Source organism: Sus scrofa, chromosome 7 (assembly GCF_054392235.1).
Source record: "Sus scrofa isolate SSC_HxYL_T2T_F1_AM1 chromosome 7, Sscrofa_HxYL_maternal_Yorkshire_Landrace_v2.0, whole genome shotgun sequence".
Taxonomy (NCBI): Eukaryota; Metazoa; Chordata; class Mammalia; order Artiodactyla; family Suidae; genus Sus; species Sus scrofa.
In genome coordinates, this window is record NC_139389.1 from 4582439 (window position 1) to 4602859 (window position 20421).

Consider the following 20421-nt stretch of genomic DNA (forward strand, 5'->3'; position numbering starts at 1 on the left):
ATTCTCAGGTCCCGAATATTTAGCATGTGAGTGACAGAGAACCAGCAGGGGGTGTGTGTGTGTGTTGGGGGGTAGGGCAGCAAAATCAAGCTTCAGAAGCCAGTCGGGTATGGGAAGTCGCTTCTACCCTTGACTCACGATGGTCCTTTCAGGCCCACACTAGAGCTCCATCATTCTCCCTGTAGGTATGGCCCTGACCACCTCGTCTCCCGTTTTCAACAAGAAATTAGGGGTCAGAATTGGTGGGGGCGGCGGAGGGGGGGGCGCGTGTGGCTGGAGAACAGCCGTCGGAAGGAGACGCACTGAGAGCAGCAAGAGAGAATGTCAGGCATGAGCGGGGAAGAGTCCCACGGCGTGGCTGTTTCCCCCCCGGGGACCCCGGGCTAAGAGAGCCGAGGAGCCTTCCGTGTTACTGCTTATGACTGCATGTGGGTCCACACGCCCGCAGTACAGATTTCAGCTAAAAAAACCCCAGCATGGCCGACTGCGGCCTTGTGGCGCGGGAGCAGGGCCGAACGGGGAGGCTGGCACGGTCGTTTGCGAAGGCACCTTGTGTAATAGTTGTTCATTGTAGTGACCCTGAGTCATCGCCCAAAAAGGTTAGATTAATCATATGTTGATTCACCAGGCTCTGCTTCAGAGATGGGGAAGTTTGAGAGATACTTTAGAATGATTTAGACGCAGGAGTTTTACATGGAAAATTAACTTCTCCATGCTTCCCACCCGCACCCCCCCCCCGTGATGTGCAGCTGCTTAGTGGGTTAACCTGATGTGTCAAATCAACCTTCCCGTGTGTCCAGATACCAAAATATGATTTATTTTCACCAGATTTGCAGGAAAAAAAAGTGATTCACGAACAGATTCAAACGATGTTCCAATACCATTACTGGCTTGTTCCTCTGCGTTCCTAATGTGAATTGCCATGTTTTTAATCGAAATAATACACAAAAATTGGAGTTTTTAAAGTAGGGATCAGAGAGGACTCTCTGGTGGATACCAGGGAAGTCATGTATACCCTGGCAGACAGAGCCACTAAAGAAAAGGCGTTTCGGGAGTTCCCGCTGTGGGGCACGGGTCAAGAATCTGACCGCAGCAGCTTAGGTCGCTGTGGAGGCATGGGTTCGATCCCTGGCCTGGGAATTTCCATATGCCAAGGGTGCAGCCATTAAAAAAAAGTAAAATTAAAGAAAAGGAGTTTCAAGTGTGAAGGAAGCCTCAAAACGTAAATATTAAAATTTAATTGTAAGTCATCAAATGAGAAGAGTAAAAGGAAGGAGTGGTTCCTCCGCCGACCCCCCCAAGCCCCAACTATAGACTTGTTCTGAGAACCGTGGGATTTAGAGCTGGAAGCGACTTTAGAGGTCGCTTGGCCTGCTCTTATGAGTTTGCCTTTATTTTACTCAGTATTCTTCCACAGTTCATGTCTGTGCCCAGAATTGAACATGTCACCTGGAGTCGTGTCTGCATAGCTTCTCTGGCAGGAGGACTAATCCTAATTAAATGTGCTCACTTGGCAGAGATGATTATGTATTTTTTAGGTTCCTTGTTAATTTTATTCTCAGAAGCTCCGTTTTACGGATGGAGACCCCTGTGGCACTCCATAGCGAGGCACCAGAACTCTTTCTTGGCATTGTGACGTGTTTTTGGACACTTCGTGGTAATCCCAGAATTGAAAACTCCCCAGGACAGCTGGTACCTGCTAATAGTTCTCAGGCATTTCGATTTTATCTGCTTAACTGTAGAGCATTGCTGGGCCTAAGTTTTAATAATCATACTCACAGATGTATTTCATTTCATTTTATTTTACCTTATTGGCCACGCCTGTGGCATATGGAAGTTCTGGGGCCAGGGGTCAAACCTGTGCCACAGCAGTGGCAAAGCTGGATCCTTAACCTGCTGAACCACCAGGGAACTCCCTCATAGGTGTATTTTAAGTACTCCCATATTATCTTCTAACAGTAGTGAATTAAGTCTTTTATGCACTTAGATTTGCTGTAATGTTAGTTAATCCCCCAAAATGGTTGGTGTGGCCTTTTCTGCTTGGTTTTGGGTTTTGGCTTTTTACTAAGAGAAATTGCTTCTTTTGAAGAGGTAATTAATTTTGAAATTTGGTCTTCTGGGTGTCCATGGAAACGATTCCCTGATTGCCATGCTGAAGGTGGAAGTATTCTCTTAAGGTTAAGATGTTGGTGGCCCTGTCAGCAAAAGGAAATGGATCTGAACTACACATGAGAAATAAGAACCAGTGCTCTGGATGTTAGATACTCACAGCCGATGGAAAAGTAACGCAAACCATTACTTCCCAGCAAGCAAGGAGCGAGTCTCGTGCTGACTCTTTGGGGTGTGGATGGCGAAGGGAGGTCTGCGGGGTGCAAGAGCTCGTGTGTCCTGTGGGAGAGCCGGTGGGGCTGCCCCAGCGCCGTGCGCCGGTCGAGATGATGTGCCTAGAGCATCCGCTGGGTAGGCCGGCTGCAGGGACACCTGTTGAGGTGGGGATGGCGGAGTTGGAGGTGCAGGGAAGGAAGCATCCAGGCAGGGATTTGAGCAGCTGCTGGCTGCCCAGAGCTCAGCCTCCGTGAATCAGAGGCACAGGGAGCTCATCCGTGGGCTTGGAGGCCGGCAGGGAGGAAGCAAGGGAGCCCGCTTTCAGTCAGGACCCTGATGCCCCCAGAGTCCTGGAAAGGCAGGCCAGAAGTTGGTGGGGCAGTTACGAGCATCCGGGTCCATAGCGTCCGTGGTTTGGGGGAACGCTTTTCCCCCTTCGGGTAATCCTGATCTCGCATTTGAAGTAAGTGCCCTGGGTCTGCTTTAAAAGGCGACTAAAAAGGCTTTTACGGGACATGGCTTATTTATAAAGGGGGTCATCGAGAATTTAGTCAATTGATTTAAGGTTGTTGGAGGAGTGAAGCGTTACGTGATTGCTGGTCCTATCCAGGATTTCACAATTTCAAGGAAAAGTGGACAATGCCTGCTTGTCTCCCAGGGATTGGGGCAGTCCCACGGTCTGCACACCAGCCCCCGGAGCAGCCGGGCTCCGGCCGTCTCTATCCCTTGGCGAGAGTGAGTCTCGGCATGCGTGGGATGTGCTGGCCTGGGAGTCACTTAGCCGAGAACTGGTTTGGGTCATAGCCTCAGGTCTGCATCGAAGCTGCACATCATGGGGCTGGGACATTTGCATGGCCTGGCGGAGTAGCTTGGGTGCACGTCGGAGGAGGCGGCAGGAGTCGAGTGCGAGGGGAGCAGCTTTGCCCACAAGCACGCTGCAGTCCTGCACCTAGACGGTGGCCGTGACTGTGGGGGGTGGCCCGGAGGAGAGAGCTGCCCTGCGATGCTCGCACATAAACCCGGGACACGTGGACAGTCTATAGGAAGGAGTCTGCAGCCACAAACCTCTTTGGGTGTCTGTGATGGAAGGGGACTTTTGGCTCTGTGAAGCGTCATGTTTATAAACGCCCGCCTGGTGCTTCACTTACAGCTCGATTCTCTCATTATGAGTGTGATGATGGCAGAAATAAACCGAGCGAGTTGGCCTGCAGAAATCACATGAGCTCGCTTTTCTGTGGCTTTCATTTTCTAAATGTGGATGTTCCTATTCTGTCTCTTGCAGATGTACACACAGCAAGGCTGGTGTGCAGATAATTGCGAGCGAGCAAGCGTCATACCGTCCTCTTGCTGAGTGACCGGGAATTTTCAGGGGCCTTTACGGGAGAGCGCCAGCAGGATAGCAGACCCCCTGTTACCCGACTGCGTGTCCTTCCTCTTCTCTCTGGTGTCCTGAGAGAAGGGCCCCGGTGTTAGCTCCTCAGTGGAAAGGTCACGCGTGACCCGCACGGGGGCTCCGTGGAGACTGCATTTTCCTCCCCACTGTCTTCAAGGCAGTGTGATTGTTTTAAAAATCAAAAAAAAAGAAAGAAAAAGTGTGATTGTTTTAAAAATAGAGATGCTTAAATTGTTAGGTTTTATTTTTTTAATGACTCTTTTATGTCTCCTAAAGGAAATGAAAAAAGAAAAAAAAATCTACTCACCAGTTAAATCCAGCAGTCGCTGAACAGCTATAAAGCATATTAGAGAAATTCGCGTGGGGCCTTTTTATTGTTTTTCACTCTGACTTTACAGCCAGGTTATAACATGTGACCAAATGCACCACACGAGTGTTTACCTTTTCCTCCTCCTGCCACGTGGAGGTACCCCAGGAGGTGGAATGTAACACACCCAGAGAATGAGGCGCTCCGGGGCCTTGGGACTTGAGAGGCCAGGGCCGTGGGGTCCTCCGTCTCGGTGGAGCTCTGCCGGCGCTGGCGGGGGAGCAGAGAGCCGCCGAGCTCCTTGGAAGATGAGGTTTCGAGTGTGTGCGTGGGTGTGTTCCTGTCCTCTGTAGAAGGGAGGGGCTTGGGAGAATTCTAGCAGGAAATCCCCCCGGCTTTTCGATGTGTCCCGAAGCCTGCTCCGCTGAAGTCCCCGTGGAGAGGGTTCTCCAGAGAAGTGCTTTTGGCTCCTGGGACCCGGAAGGACCTGTGTGACTCTTACTACCTATTTTAAAATTTCCTCTTCCCAATTCTTTTTGTGTAATTCATAAATTTTCTAGTTTAAGTTGTTGAATTGCTCTAGATGACATTTTTGTTTCGGCTGTGCGTGTTGGGGGGGGTGGTGGCAGTTTTTTTTATAAGAGGAGCATCTTTATGATGTTTAATTCCACATAATCTGGAAGGTAGCAGACGGCAGTTCATCACCTGCGTGTTAGGTTGCAGATTTTCCTAGGTCGACTAGAAATTAGGATTTTTTTTCAACAAGTGGTTTTGTGATTACGTGGTGATGCTTTTACCATAAAGAGATCACCTTCTCCTCTTTGGGCAAAACAGGATCTTAATTTGCCTATGATTTAATACATTTGAAACCTTTTCCTTCTGGCCTGCCTTCTGGCCTGTCAAGGGATTCTGATGTCTTGTGTGCGTGTGTGTGTGTGCGTGCGCGCGTGCATACCTACTTTGTTTCATGGGGCTTTTGGTCTGAGTCCTTCATTGTTTACTTTTCAAGTTTTCAACGCTTCTTAGCATATTTAACTTTCCAAATTATTGGCAACTGTTACATCATGTTGCAGAGAAGAATTTTTATATCTGGTGAAAAATGGACCCAATATGGGAGGATCAAAGAAAAAACTCATCTTTTTGTTGAATCCAAGCGAATGAGAGGACGGTAGAAATCTTAGCTAACTGATTTTGTTAAAATCAACACCTGGGTTTGATAGGTTGGACTGAAGACCGATGGGAAGGTGCATTTTATAACGATGATAGGAATTGTTTTAATGGGGTTCATCTAAGCTGTGCTGAATTATCAAACAAACTTTAAAACCTCAGCGGCTCAACCCACAGAATGTCGCTGCCTTTCCTGGGAAGGCCCAGCAGCTCTCTAGAATAGCTCCCTTCCAGGCACTGACCCAGAGTCCAGGCACTGACCCAGAGTCCAGGCACACACACATCCCTCCAGGTTCTCGCTGCCAGCAGAGAGCCAGCAGGCCGCAACTTGCTCACAGCCCATTGGTCAGAACACATCACATGATCTGCCACATGCAGAGGCGCAGGGGTGCTAGGTGGCGTGAAAGAACACGTGGGTATTCTCTGAGCCATAAACTGCTGCGCCATTCACCTTATTTTATCTCCTCCTGGCTCACTGTGCAGATAAATAAGCTAGGTAAGGCTTAGGCCTGCAGCACAGAATACCAGGAGTAACCGGTCCTCAGAGCAGTGCTTCTCTGAGGGCTGCAGCCTCAGACCAGCATGGGCAGCAGCACCATCACCTGGGATCTTGTTAGAAACACAAATTCTTAGGCCCCACCCCCGACCTTCTGAGTCAGAAACTGGAGGCGGGGCCCAGAAATCTGTTGCGGTTGTCGCTCTGGATGCTTGCTGCTAAAGTTTGAGAACCACCGTCTTGGGGGAACCGAATGTCTTCAGCACCTGTTGAACTGGTGGTGGATCAGCCCTAAAGTGCTGCTGTGCGCTTGTTGCTGGGCCTGCACAGCACGGGATGCTCAGTGGGAGCCGTGCTGGGAACAGCAGGCACGTGGGGCGTTTGCACGAGGTCCCAGACTGTATGTACCCGCTTCGCAGCGGCCCGCACCCCGCCTCTGCAGGTGGGGGACCTGAGGCAGAGAGGCTCTGTAACCAGGAGCAGTGCCGCCGCGGCAGAGGAGGGGAAGAGGCAGGATTCGAACCCGAGCAGTGCAGCCCCTGGCGTCCACTCCTTCCCTGTGGTGCGATGCTGCCTGCCCATCACAGGGTAGCAACCCTGTGGAAGTTTTTCCACTTTCTCCGGAATGGAGACAGTCTGCCCGAATGAGCAGGAAGCGTGGGGTGTTGGTGGCAGTGCCCCGGCGAGCTGCGCCCCCTCACCACAGCTTCATTCGTTGGTGGTTTGCGTGTGTTGTGGGCTGTGACGGCCGTGGCCAGTCCTGGGGGTGTGTGCCAGGCAGTCGTGCGGCCCAGGCGCTTAGACCCGAGCAGGGCCTGGCAGAGGCCGAACGAGGTTGCTGGTGGGAGGTGTTTGCTCAGCGGGCCCTGGGTCCGTCACACCAGGAGCACTTTCCTCCGTTAACCGGTGGGCAAGCTTTGGCCGTGAGAGTGCCCTGTTCTCAGCCCCGTCCCTTCTGAGTCTTCTTCCAGTTTCCATCATCATCTGTCTGCTAAGACGCGCCTCTGGGGCTGCTTCCACGAGGTGGTCTCAGGACGAGCTTTCTGAGTGTGAATAGACGACTGTGTCTTTTTTCCCAAGAAAATGGATAAAAGGGGTCTCCTTCCACTTGGGCAATTCAGGTCGAGTTAGATGCAATCTGATCTTTTTGAGTTTCGAGCTGATTGAAAAGGATTTTCCAAGCAGCATTGAGAACGGCTTTTCAAGCAGCTGTGTTTCCTTGCATCGTTTTCAAGTTTGTGGTGATGAACTGCATTTTCTCTCTTCCAGGTGGGTCTGTTGTGTGTGGCCGCTTAGGTGGCTCAGCTGGCCCCTGTGCTCCTTTGCTGCTCCTGTCCCTGTGCTTTAGCAGCCTAGGACTGAGCTGGTCCCCGGGCAGCCCTGCCTGTAGGTAGAGGATAAAGATAGCATCACCCCTTTCGGTTTTCGTGTTGGCTGGAACAGCTGCGGTGCTTCGTGTTGCTCTGAACATAACATTTCATTCCAGAATTGCTGAAATTTTTAGTCTGCTGCAAGCCAGGGCTTAACCACAAGGTTTTCACATTCAGACTTAGAGTCAAGAGTTTTCCTGAGAGAAACAGTTGCTAGTCTACTTGAGTAATTGAAGAGAAGGAAGATAGTGAAGGGGGAGGGAGGAGACCATTTGTGTATTTTTTTAAAGATCCAGGTTCTTGTTTCCCGTTGCCTTCATCACTTTGAACAGTTTAATTTGTTTAGGTCCTCTCACAGAGGTGCGGATAATTGTAGTAAATCTTGAGTCAGATCTAAACAAAAGAAGAAAGAACTGACCTAAAAAAGAGCAACTGAACTCACAGTAATTGAATCGGCGAGCCCTGCGTGCAGATTTGCTGGGACCAGCTGACCTTGGAGGACGCATGCTCAGGCTGGGCCGTGCGCCTCGGTCCTGTGCAGGCTTCCTGGCTGTGTCCTGCACCGGGGTGATTCTGGGTTGGAGTTGCAAAGTTCAGCCTTGCGGGTGGAGGTGGGGGGACCTATGAAAGCCAAGGTTTTCCCTCCTCTGGGAGACCTGGTGCCCTTGCTGTGAGTAGATGGAATGGATTGGGCATCTCTTGGAGGAAACATACCAGGCTTGTCTCAAATAGCAGGAATAAAAGATGCAGCCATTTGAAATAACACGGTTTCCCTCCCTTCTCCTCAGCCACCCATCCAGAGTAGAAAGGAGGATGCCAGACTCAGCCTGAGTAGGAGGCTCCAGAGGGCTACCCGACCCCCAAGCCGTGTTGACCCCAGCCCCTCGAGAGCATGGGGTGGTAAATGGCTCATGATTTACCACCCCTCCCGCAGTCTCTTCCCAGGCTCCCTGGGCTCCTTTGCTCCTGAAGGCATCAGTTCCCCTTTCTCCTCCTCCTACGCACAGCGTACGACCTGTTGCCTGTTTTGAGATTGCTAATCGGTAGGATAGTTAAGTGCCTACTGTGTGCTCAAGGTTAAGGCCATTCCACTGTGAGCTGCCTTCAGCTCCCCCAGGTGTTTTCCTGATTCTTGCATCTTTCGGACTCAGAAGCGCTTTATGCCCCCTTGTTGCTCATGTTTTCCCATCTATTAGGATACCGGGTCCTCCCCCTTCCTGGGGACCTCGTGCCCGCCAGCCTTTGTTCCTGTGTCTGCGGCTCAGAATGGGCACTCTTCTGGACCCTCTTGTCTCTGAATCTCGGCCCCCACCCCCCGCCCCAGGGCGGGTTCTAGCCCACCTGCACTCATGAGCCTGATTGCTCCCCGTACCCCGGTCCCCTCGTCCCGAGACCTTCCCTTCTCACCCCACTCCATCTCTGCACTTGCCGAGTGTACCACCTTAACAGTCGAAAACCTCTTCCCATACCCGCGCTGGTGCCCCGGGCAGTGGAGCTTGTGGCCAGAGTGACTTCCTGCTCAGCTCTCTGCTCTGCAGTGTTACCCGCCACCCCCAGGTCTCTGCAGTTCTTTGAGAGGCTTTCAGGTTTATCTTTCCCTCTGTTCCCTTTGTTCCCATTTCGAGCCTGGCCTCCCTCCCCTGCCGCCCCATACCATGTTCAAACAGGTTTCCTCAAAGCTGACGTCATCCTCACGCCCGCCCGGAGCCCACACCCCCTCCTGCCCACCCCACTCCCCGCCCCCCCGCCCGCTCCTGGCTCCCACAAAGCAGGACGGGCTCCGGCCTCCTCGTGGTCCTTTCTGGCCTCAGCCCCACCAGCCTCTTCCACCTTGGAGGCCCCTCCACTTAGCACATGCTAGTGGGTTTTCTGGCCGTAAAATTGTCTTGCACAGTCAACACTGAATTCTCTTAGCGTCTCACGTTTTCTTCTTTCTTCTCACCTAGCTGGTGATCGGGAACACCTCTGGCACCCACCTGTCACCCCTACCCCCAGTCTCATAGCTAGTGGATAGTTACTAATTGAGGTAAAGTCACCAGGAAATACTTAAGGGCTTTAGATGGAGTATTTTCTCCCCATCTCCTGAAGGGAGATTGCAGGTCCCATTTGTTTATTTTTCAGACAGGTTTTGTTTTTTTTTTCAACCTCTTTGACAGCTTGAAGGCCAGAGAAAATTGGTTCGTTTTCACCTTCAAAGGACACATGAGAAAACAAGGATCAAGCCACCCCCACCACACACACCTTTTAATCACAGTCACTTTTCCTAGTCCCCGGGTCGAATTTTACAGTTGATATAATCCTCCCTTTTATAGCCAATTTATTTTACTTACGCCTTGCAATTTAAGCAAGGACATTTTGGTGCACAGAGGGACTCAGTTTTAATTCTTGGTTTCTATTTAAAAAGCTCACTGACGCCCCCATTCCCTTTGGTTACTTGCAAAACAAATACCCTCCATGAGAGGCCACCCCCTATTCTGGGACCCCTTTCAGAGTCCCAGGAATGGGTAGTGCTCGGGCCGCATTCGCACCTGTACCCACGGATCTTACAGAAAACCCCCTCAGTGCCTTTGGCGGCCTCGAGATGGTGACCTGATGTACTCGGTTTCAGCCTAACGGCATCAGGAAGCTCCTTGGATCCCTGAGTTATTTCTGGATTAAACCACGTAAACACCGTGACACAGACAGACGCTTGGAGCGATGGCGCTCCTGACCCTCCTTTCTGTGGGAGGAGTTCTGTCCTCAAATTATAACTGTTCACAGCAGGCATGGGGCGCGGCGGGGGGCGGGGGCAGGGGAGTTGACTGCTCTAACATTTGCTGAATGATGGCCATGTATCCGACGTGAATTACGTGGTTCAGCTTATCCTCGCAAGAAAAGGGAAGGTTTGAAAATCTGATCAAATTTTGGATTCTCCGAGTTCCCGTTGTGGCGCAGCGGAAACCATCCGACCAGGAACCATGAGGTTGCGGGTTTGATCCCTGGCCTCGCTCAGTGGGTTAGGGATCCGGCCATGAGCCAGCCATGAGCTGTTGCCCTGAGCTGCTGTGTAGCTCACAGACACGGCTTGGATCTGGCGTTGCTGTGGCTGTGGTGTGGGCCGACAGCTGTAGCTCCAATTGGACCCCTAGCCTGGAAACCTCCATATGCCTCGGGTGCGGCCCTAAAAAAATTTATGCACTCTCCCCCCCATGCCCCAAATAAGCTAAGGACTACAACCTGTTAACTCAAGATTACTAGAGAAAAAAATACCATAGACCTACGCTGTCCAATACAGCAGCCTGCTAGCCACATGGGGCTGCTTAAATTTAACTTAAATAACCATTTATTTATTTATTTATTTATTTTGGTCTTTTTGCCATTTCTTGGGCCGCTCTCGTGGCATATGGAGGTTCCCAAGCTAGGGGTCAAATCGGAGCTGTAGCTGCTGACCTACGCCAGAGCCACAGCAACGCAGAATTCGAGCTGCGTCTGCAACCTACACCACAGCTCACAGCAACGCCGGATCCTTAACCCACGGAGCAAGGCCAGGGATCGAACCCACAACCTCATGGTTCCTAGTTGGATTCGTTAACCACTGCACCACGACAGGAACTCCCACTTAAATAACCTTTTAAAATTTAGTTCCCTAGTTACATTAGCCTCCTGTCAAGTGCTCAGCTTCCAGGGGTGGCTTGAAGCTACCAGACTGGCCAGTGCAGAGATTGCTTTCATCACTGCAGAACTTTCTACTGGAGTTCCCTGGTTGTGCAGCGGGTTAAGGATCTGGCATGGTCACTGCAGCGGCTTGGGTCACTGCTGTGGTGAGGGTTTGATCTCCGGCCTGGGAACTTTCTGCATGCCTTGGGCATGGCCAGCTTTGAACTGGACGGTGCTGCTCTAAACCACGTTGATTCAGTAAAATGTTTTACCCAGCATCTGACGTGTTTGTTTTATAGGGAGGCTCTTTGAAAGAGAGAGAAAGATGGGTTTTGTTTTTCTCTTGTTTTGTATTTGGTGAAGTTTTGTGTAGACTTGTAACCTCTACGTGAAGGCTTTTCAAGCTCTTTCCCCCGCATCAGCGGCCAATTTGACAATGAATACGTACATTTATATGGCTACATATGTTATGTATTCCGTTCAACCACAAGTGTTTCATCTTCCTGTGCCTGGCGGGCGCCCGGTCTGCCTTTCCCACTCCTCCAGAACCTTCTCCTTTTTCCCATCTGCTCCTTTCTGGCCAGGGACAGTCTTTGTTTTTTTTTAAACAGAACTCCTTGCTTAATCCTGCTACTCAGTAACCAGTCCCTTCCTGCTGGATTCTCTTTGTTCTCTCCTGTACTGGGAGTTTTTCCGGCATCGCAGTGACCCGCCTCCCCGGCCCGCTCTCTGGCCCGAGCGGGAAGCCCAGCACCTCCCTGACCTTCGCCCTCGCTGCTCGCAGCCAGGTTGGGCCCTGGGAGGTGTCTTCCTGACCTCCACGCGGCTCGTCTCGGGCCCTGAGACTGCACTGCAGTAGCCTCCTGCGTGGGTTATATGCCTCTAATCATCGATTTTTTAAAACTGCTGCCAAGAGTTTTAAAAAATATGGTTAAGGTTATTTCATCGCAGAGTTTTTTTCAAAGGGGGGCTGTGGGTTCCCACAGCCATAGGGTAAAGTTCGTCCCTCTGAGATGGAGCCTTGACCCCGGCATCGTTTCGCCGGCCCATCTCTGCCAGTCCTGCCACTCCACTCCGGCCCCTTCGCCCAGCGCCTGGTGTTGTCTGATGGCTCCCAAGGACTCAGCTTGCATGGCCGAGACCTAAGGCCAGTCTTGGGCAGTGACACATGGAGTCGCCGACTTTTCCATTTGCCAAGCAAGGGCATTAAAAACCAGTCCCAACCATCTCCTGTCTTGATCATTTCATCTAAAAGGAGGACGTTTTAACCTAAAAAAACAATGCGTTGAGCACCGTGAGAACCTCAGCACGTTGTCTGATTTTCCTCATTTCTTTGGAGAAGGGTGGGGGGGGGCATTTAAGAGCCAGTGCTCGCACCCCTCGTGCACCGTCCGGGGTCCTTCTTGAGTCTCAGCGCTTCTCCCCTGTGCGTTTCCTTGGGGCTTGACGTCCCGTCTTCTGGAAGCTGCCTCTGCTCGAGCTCAGGTTTGCTTTGCCCTCACTCTTGACAACTTGCACCTCTGGGGAGCCCTGCAGCCCTGCAGGCTTTTGGCGCCTAGTCCATTTTCTCTTCCTTTGGAATGTATCCCTCCGTCTCTGCAGCCCGAGTGTCAGCCTTGGAGGCAGGGGGCTCTGCCTCGGGGTTCTTGGTGGTCCTAGCATCCGGAAGCTTAGTCTGAGAATGATCGTCTTGCCGTTTCAGGGGTTGACCTGGACACCAGATTTCGCCCTACGTCTTGGGTACGGAAGTGGTAGAGAACGACTGAGAGAATGTGCGCGCTTGCTGCCCCTCGCCTGGGCTTCGGCTTGTGCGCAGGGAAGGCAGGCAGCGAGGATGGGCCTGGAACGCAAACTGCAGGAAATTGAGGACACTCGTTTTTTAAATAAAACCTGTTTGGTGGCTGAAGCCCCAGAATTGCTAAGTGCAAGGAAGCTGTGAAAGTTTTAAGGCAGCATTTTGATTGATTTAATGTGTCCCTTTGTTTTCCCTTTCTCCAAGTTAAAAAAAAAAAAAAAAAAAAAGAGCATTTGCCTAATGTTGTGACTGCAAATAATTACATTTGACTGTAAATTTGGGTCTTAGAGAGTATATGCCTGGCAGCGATGGCATGGTCCTGTCAGAACCTCCTTGTAAGGCCGCCGAAACTAGAATTACTTTGCATATCCACCTTCCAAACTCTGGTCCCATTACACAGATCTTGGCTGCTAGGGTGAGAAGAGTCATTGCTGCAATTGGTAAGTTTCTCGCGGGCGAAGCCTTGAAAGGCTTACCCTTGCTTGGCCTAGGGTACAGAGTTAGGGGTTAACAACAGAGAATAGAGAGGACAGTGAGGTTTTTTTTTTCTTTTCTCCTCCTCACATTCCCATTTTCCCTGTAAACAGCATTTTCACCATAGCCAGGTAGCAAATTGTATAATCTGTGAAACCAGCCCCCTACCAGGAAAATTCTGTTTCCAGATTGGAAACCTTCCAGGCTGTCCCTGGCCTCTGATACGGTGTTGGAAAAGCGTCAGTGGCCGTTCAGACCTGTTGAGTAACCAGGACCCCTCTCTTGGGTTCTATTTTGCCTTCTGAGTTTTTCGTTGGGGCTGGCAGAGCATGAAATTGGGTTTGTGTGAACATGTGTGTGCCTGGGTGCCGTGGACTGCACTTTCTTTCCAGAATTGTAATGAAGCATCTTACAGGGCTTTGAAAAAGTTTCCTGGGGCGCATTCAGGGAGCTCGGCAGATGCCGTTGTTTCGTAAGTTTTCTGTTTTCCTTGTCTGTACAGGTTGTTCCTGACTTCGTGGCTGGGAGGAAATTGAGGATGCCGAGCACTTGCTGTTTGGCCGGTGGGGCTGAACCGGTTCTCTGGCTCCTGTCCTCAGACGGGCCAGTGGCACGGCCCAGTCCTGTGGCCATGGGAGAGGGGCCCGCACAGAGGGCAGGGTTCCCGAAGATTCCGAAAGTACCAGCTCCGCATTGAAGTGCTGGCACAGGGTGGGCGTGTGGGTTTCACGCATAACCTGGCTTCTGCCCTGCACTTGCCACCGTTTGCTCCTCGGCCTTGCTCGTTTCCTCACACCATCGCCTTGCTCCCACCTGGCCCTCGGCCCCCTGGGATTGTGAGGGGCTGTAGGGTGTCTGCTTAGTCCAGGAAGCTTTTCTGTTCTTTAATTGCCTTTGGAAAAGAGGGTTCCTCACACCCCAGAAAGGAATGCTGGGGGACCGTTTGAAACATCTGAGCTTACCATTCTCAGAACCTATTAACTTTGCATCTGCTGCTGTGATGCCAGGAAAATAGAAGTCCCGGCCTTGAATGCAGAGCGGCAGGGTCCTCTAGGCGCCCTCTGGGCATCCTGTCCCATCAGCCGCACCCAGCACCCCCTGCGCCCCCCCCCTTCCCCGACCGGTTAAGAGGCAGAGTTGGCGGCTTTTCCTGGTCGAGGATGTTCACAGGAAGGCTTGTGGTGAGGCAGGTGGAGGACACCCAGGCATCGCAGTGGGGCTGACTTAGGCCTGGGAAGGACGGCAGAGACCATGGCCTGTCCTCACTGAGCACACCCAGGGTCCCGTGTGTCCTGGGCCAGTTGTTTATCAGGCGAGGAAGCACGCGGTGTGCTGCCTGCGCTCCAGTGGTTAAGGGATGTGATTAAATGCTACTGAATTATTTTCATAATAGCAGTGTGAACTCAGAATTTAATTGAGCTACTGTAACTCACTTCTGGGGTTTCTGGACTTTGATGACGAGAACTCTTAGGTTTGCCACAGACAGAAAGCAAATACATCCGAGAGCCGGGAAAGCGAGTCCTCCTTGGAAGCGGCCAGCCTCTCCCACGCGGAGCACCGGGAGGGCTGGGACACTGCCCTCGGAGGCTTTGAAAGCTGGAGCCGAAATGGATGCTGGCTGGGTGTTGCTCGGCACGGTTCCAAGGTTTCGGAGGCCGGTCGTATTTTAAAGAAGTCAAACAGCCCCTCTAGGCGAGCTGCAGGAAATCCAGCCCCTGGCTGCGCCTTGTGGCGCGGTCAGGGCAGCGGGAGATAAAAGGCCGGACTGTTGGAGGCGAGGCCCCTCCTGTCACTGGATGGCAAACTGTTAAGGGAAGATAAAGGGGGAGCAGGGATGTTCTGTCTGAACGGCACGAGGGGCCTTTATCACAGGCGGCCAAGGCGAGGGAAGGGGTGCCGGAGAGACCCTCAGCTTGGCCCTGAGCTTGGAGAGGACGCCACCTGAGCAGCCGGCGGGCCTGGCCTTTCCAAATCTCTGTGCTCCCAGGTCCCCGCCCTGATTTCTCCCTGGCGTGTCCCCTTCTGGAGACGGCGGGGGTCTGAGTTCTCACCGAGGGGGGGCCCCGCCCACCTGGGGGTTGATCTCCTCCTGGCCTTCCTGTGCCTGTTTCTCATGGTGGGGCTCGCAGGCCGAGAATCGTGGGGAAGAGCCTGGGAGGACAGACAGGGTGTGTGTTTCAGACCTGCTGGGCTGGGGGCTCGGCCCTCGGGGTCCCTTCACTTAGCCAGCCCGAGAGCGCAGTTGTCCTGAGCCAGGGTCCGGGCGCCGCAGACATCCCCCCGCCCGCCCATCCGCCGCTTTCCTGGCCGGGGCCTCTGCCGGTCAGCTCCTGAGGCTGGGAGGGGTCGGCCGCCCAGGCCCCCTCCTGCCCCGCAGCGGCTTTGAGGTTTTGCTCAGTTTCCTTGAAGAGAAGCCCTTAGCTTGCTGGTGTTTTTGGTTGATTGGCTTGGGATAAACACGTATCAGCCGCTTCTGTCTCAGGGTCTTTGTTTTTCTTAGAAGCACAAGGGAGAGACATGGTGGCCCGTTTCGAGGCACCGGGACAGGGCTCGGAGCTCCTGATCGCGGGGCACAGCCGCCGCCGCCGAGTCATGCTCAGCTGACCGGCAGTGGTGGCCGCCGAGCGCCCCGGCCCCGCCGACTGACGACTGCCTTTGCCCGACCGGCCCGTCTCCTCACCCCGCGCGCAGGGAGAAGCTTTGCCAACAGCCCTCTTAGCCTCCACAGAGTAATTTTGGTTTTATAAGGAGTGTTGTGCTGAACCCACCCTGAATTCTTAGAATGTGCAGCCCAGATCTCAGGTGAGGCACCTGCCCCCCCCCCACCCCCGGGGTGGGAGGTGGGGGGGGCGTCGCCTGCATCCAGCTCCTCCTCAGGGCAAAAGTAGAGAAGCCTGTTTCTTCCGCGTGACCCTCTCCCGAGCCTGAGCCGGTCTGCGAGGCCGCCCCGGGACCTCAGGGCCTGTGAAAGAGGAGCAGGATATTGCCTCAAACTCCCTGCAAACTGCTCCTGAACTTTCCCCCAGCTTCCTCCCCTGAGCTGCGAATGTGACCGCAGGCCCCGAGGCCCCGTCAGCAGAGTGTGCAGAGCAGCCCAGTGGCTGCTGTCCGGTTGGCCTGAGCGGCAGGGGCAGGGGGCTGGGGGCCAGCTTCTAGGGCTGGGGGACGAGGTGCCGGCGCAGGTGGGGCGGGCCGAGCATCCGTGGGGGGCCAGCAGCGCAGACTTCCTTGATGAAGCACAGGGGAAGCTCACCAGGATTTGTTTCAGCGACGTTCTGAAGCCGGAGGCGTTTTATTTCCTGCCGGCCTTACAGCCCTGCGAGCTGGCAGCAGCTGTTTCACTCCTGATTGTCGATGGGATTGCATTTGTGATAAGCTAAATTATATTTATATTTCATTGTTACACTTAGGGGCTGGAGCAAAAATTTTTTTTGAGATCTGCAAACGGGGCCCTGCCCTCCAGGCATTGGCGATCCTGCAGGGGAGGCTGTGGGCAGCTGTGGGGGAGCCAGCCCAGGGGCCTGCTGAGCTGGAATGCTGGGGGCGAGCGGTGTCACATCCGTAGCTCATGTACTGTGGGTGCCGTGCTGTTTGTAAAGGGTGTTCACGCGTACCCCCTTGACTGATTGCTCATTTTCCAGATGAGAGAACCGAGGCTCGTAGACCTAAAGCTGGGGGCGAGCTGGGTTTCCAGGCCAAGGTGGAAGACGCCTCGCCCCATGCTCTTGAAGCTCTGCTGTAGGTTCCTCCTCCCAGCGCATCCCTGAGTCGCCCAGTAGGATGACAGAGGGACGGTCCTTTCAGGTACTTCTAACCTGGACGTCGGAAGGACCTTGTCCTGTGGTCTCACCCACTGCCGGGCTGTGTGGTGTAATCCAGCCTCTTGACTGTTTCCAGACGCAGCAAGGTCATCACCCACAAGGCATCATTCCGTCAGAGGGCAGCTCTAGTTGCTCAGAGCTCCGGGATATGGAATCTTGGGGCTCCAGACCCGCTTCCTTCTGCTTCCCCCCAAACCTCTCTCCTTATTCCACGCGCCCGGCCTTCAACCGTTTCTCGTCTCCCCCACTGGGTTTCCTAACCCTCTCATTGCTCAGCGCCCTTTTCCGAACACCTCTTCCGGGGTGCTCCTTGCGGCACGGGGCGCACACGCATCAGACAACCTGGGCTAGGGTCCTGGCTGAGCGCCTGAGGAGCCGCGTCACAGCCAGCAGATCCCCAGTCATTGCCCTCTCTGATGCGAGGAGGGCTTACATACAAGTCAAGTGCCTAACGCCTCTCCTGGTCCAGAGTTTATGCCCCAGATGGCTGACCCCCTGCCCAGTTATGAGAGAAAGGACACTCCGAAAGACCTGCGTTAGACAAACCCTAGACGGCTGACACTTGGACTGAAATCCTGCTTTCTGGTAGCAGTAGCCTCCTTTGCTGGTTCTAAATTCCTCAGCCAAGGTATGGTGTGGGGGCCGCTCCCACCCTTCCTGATAAGCCCCAGAGCAGATCTGAGGGTGGGGTGGGGAGGGGTGGGGGCTTCCACACCTTATCCCCTGCAGGGAAGACCCTGCCCTACCCTGGGGGTAGGTGAGGGTGCCCTGGGTCTGTGCACAGCCCCGGGGCCACCCCTTGCCGGCCCACTCCCTTTCTCACCAGCTTCCTTGCAGGGGAGAGAACCCTACTGGTTTCTGCCAAGTTGGGCAAGAAGGTGATGAAATACCAGGTCCTGGTGGCCAGGAAAAAAGACTGGCTCACCTGGGGAGAGGGACAGGGCCGCGCTCGAGGGCTGCCAGGGAACAAATGGCTGCCATGTGGCAGCTGCCAAGTGGCTCCAAGTCTGGCAGCAGTGAGATGAGATTCCTTCAGTGCTGGGGGGGCGGGGTGGGGAGCTGCCGGCGTGGAGGCCGCTCGTCACTGCAAAGTGTGTACCTGGGACTTGGTCCCATTTCCTCCCTCCAGAGAAGCCGGGAGCCCCGCAGAGGGATGCAGGAATGGTACCCCAGGGTGGCTTCATCCAGCCTGTGCCAGACGACCGCCCCACCTCTCCAGCACTTCCTCTTTGAAAGAGCAGATGTCCTCTGACTCACGTAGCTCGGTTTGGTGGACAAGGACCCCTGCCTCCCGCAGAAGTTGTGTGTAATGGAGCAGTGCCACCCCCCACCCCCCGGTCTTTATTTGGAGAGGAGAGACGGCCCTTTGGCCCGGAGCTGCCCTTCCCGCCACACTTTACTCCATGTGGACGTGTGCCTTCACCTGAAGGCCATGCACACTCTTTCTGAAGGGTGGCATCGGTGGCCTGTGTTACTCCTGGTGTCCCGGGGGGGGGGGGGCGGGGGGCGGGGCTGGGGCCCTGAACCTGGGCAGAAAGGGGCAGCCACTCAAGGCCAGTCCGTTTTCCTTCCTCCACCATGGGTCTCATTAAGAGAGAAACACAGGAACCGGTGAGGCCTTGGGATGCCCTGGGGTTGCCTTCTGGCACAGTGGACAGTTACTGCCAGGAGGGAGACCCAGAGGGTGTCCAGGGCCGCCGGGAATCCTGGCCAAGGGGCTCACCTTTGGGGACCATCCCACAGCACCCTGGAGCGGACAAGCTTGGTGAACGGCGTGGCTCTGGGTGTGGGGGGGTCTTTGAGGGTCCAGAGCTGCGGGGGAGCCCAGGCTGAGCGGCTCTGCCTGTGCACTGTGGCCCCGGCCCCGTCCTCGCGTCCCACGCGTCCTGGTTCCTGGGGGAGCTAGACTAGGCCCCGTGTGGATGGCGCCCTCTCCCGCCACCCCCGCCCTTACTTACTTGACTCTTTTATTATTTCTTTGCAGTAGGTGAAGCTAAAGTTAGACCTGGGATCTGAGGCTCTGCTCCAGAGACTGACTTTTGCTCCGGGGGGCGGGGTGGTGATAAGGAGTGATTTCATTCAGATCCTCATAGCAGGAAGGTTTCTCAGGCCTCCCTTGCTTTGGCGTCACCCTTCTTCCAGAATTCCGCGCACAGCGCCTGTTCCCTTCGGTGAGAGCCAACGCACAGACTGCAGGGCTCGACCCAGAGGGGTTTCTTTCGCATTAGTTCTGGGCGGCGCCTGGAAACCTTCATTTCTTCCTGCAGGTGTAGTTGACCTGTGTCAGTTTAAGGTGTTGGTTGAATGACTGGTTTATTGGGAGTCGGCATTTCTAACCAGGGTCCAAGATGCTGCTGGGTGGGGACTCGGGGTGGCTGTGTTGGAGGGAGGGTCAGCGGTAGCTAGCGTCTCAGTGACCAGACGGGACTGTCGAATCTCCTTGGGGAGGTGACCTGCGTGGTTCTTCCGCGCACTCCCCACCGGCTGTGCCCCCCCTCCTGCCCCAGCACTTACACACGCCCGTCCCTTTGGAATTCCAGGGCCCAGGCGTGTGGGCTCCAGGGTTGTATTTGGTGGGCAGCCTGGTGCACTCGGGTCGCTTCTGAGCTGGAGGTCGCGCTGGTGGGTCACTTGGACCTGGCCCCTTGGACAGGACTGGGCTGGGTTTCAGGATTCGGGGTTTCAAGCGCCTGGTGCCTTCTTCCCGTCACTGCTGAGCGAAGACCAGGGTGTGCAGTGGCGTTCCTGTCCCTTTGCGCAGCGGGGTTGGGCGTGGCCACCGGCTCCGGGCAGCAAACTTGTTAGTTGGCAGTGGACTCAGCCCTGCTCCTGCCCGAGAGGAAGGCAGAGGAGAAGGTGGGAGCAGGGAGTCCTTTTTCCTGCCTAGAAACAGGCGGAAACGGGAGGCCAGGCGCTGAGCAGTCTGGAGGGGCCGAGATGACTCAGAAGATGGTGAGCAGTCAGAGAACGTGACTGATGGAGAGCATCTGCCTTCTCCAGCCCTGTGCCAGGAGGCGGGAATTTTGTCCAAAAGAAACAGCGTTTAGATCAGATCCACTTTGCTCTGCCACCGTGACCTTGAGGCCTACACAAGGGGACTGGCCCTCCCAGGGCTGTGGTTACGAGGACTGAACGAGGTGCTGAGCTGAGCGCGTGCTGAGCGTTATTTAGAAAGCCGTGGCCGCTGTCACCAGTAGTCTGGGCCCTAGTCTTTCAGTCTTAGTGTTAGTTTTAGTGTCCTAGTGTCTCCAAGTCAGGGTTTGGAACAGGGAGCCTCCAGCCAGTGGGGGCATCCTGGGAAAAGTGGCCCATGAGGGTTGGGGTTCGGGGACCAGTGCAGGTGTGTGTTCTGGGGGAAAAACTCAGTGGCGAGTGTGGGGACTTGTCGTCCTGAGAGTCAGGAAGTAAACTGAGGCCAGAGCAGGGAAGAGCTTTGAACAGCAGGTAAAGATCACCATTGAAAGGGGGCGTGTTGGGAGTTCCGTTACGGCTCACTAGGTTACAAACCCGACTATTACCCTTGAGGATGCAGGTTCGATTCCTGGCCTTGCTCAGTGGGTGAAGGATCTGGCGTTGCCGTGAGCTGTGGTGTAGGTCTATGGCTGCGCTCTGATTTAATCCCAGCCTGGGAACTTCG

At 54.2% G+C, this 20421-nt stretch overlaps 1 protein-coding gene and 1 long non-coding RNA gene across 13 annotated transcripts in view; one reads left to right on the forward strand and one right to left on the reverse strand.

The window, feature by feature from the left end:
• Positions 1–20421, forward strand: part of RREB1 (ras responsive element binding protein 1) — a 175443-nt gene that overhangs the window by 85010 nt on the left and 70012 nt on the right. The window lies entirely within an intron of this gene.
• LOC146401160 (uncharacterized) lies at positions 1783–8623 on the reverse strand. Its single transcript, XR_014809553.1, has 3 exons — positions 8466–8623; positions 4026–7451; positions 1783–3868 (listed from the first exon to the last, which is right to left on the reverse strand). It is a non-coding gene; the product is annotated as an uncharacterized LOC146401160 (long non-coding RNA).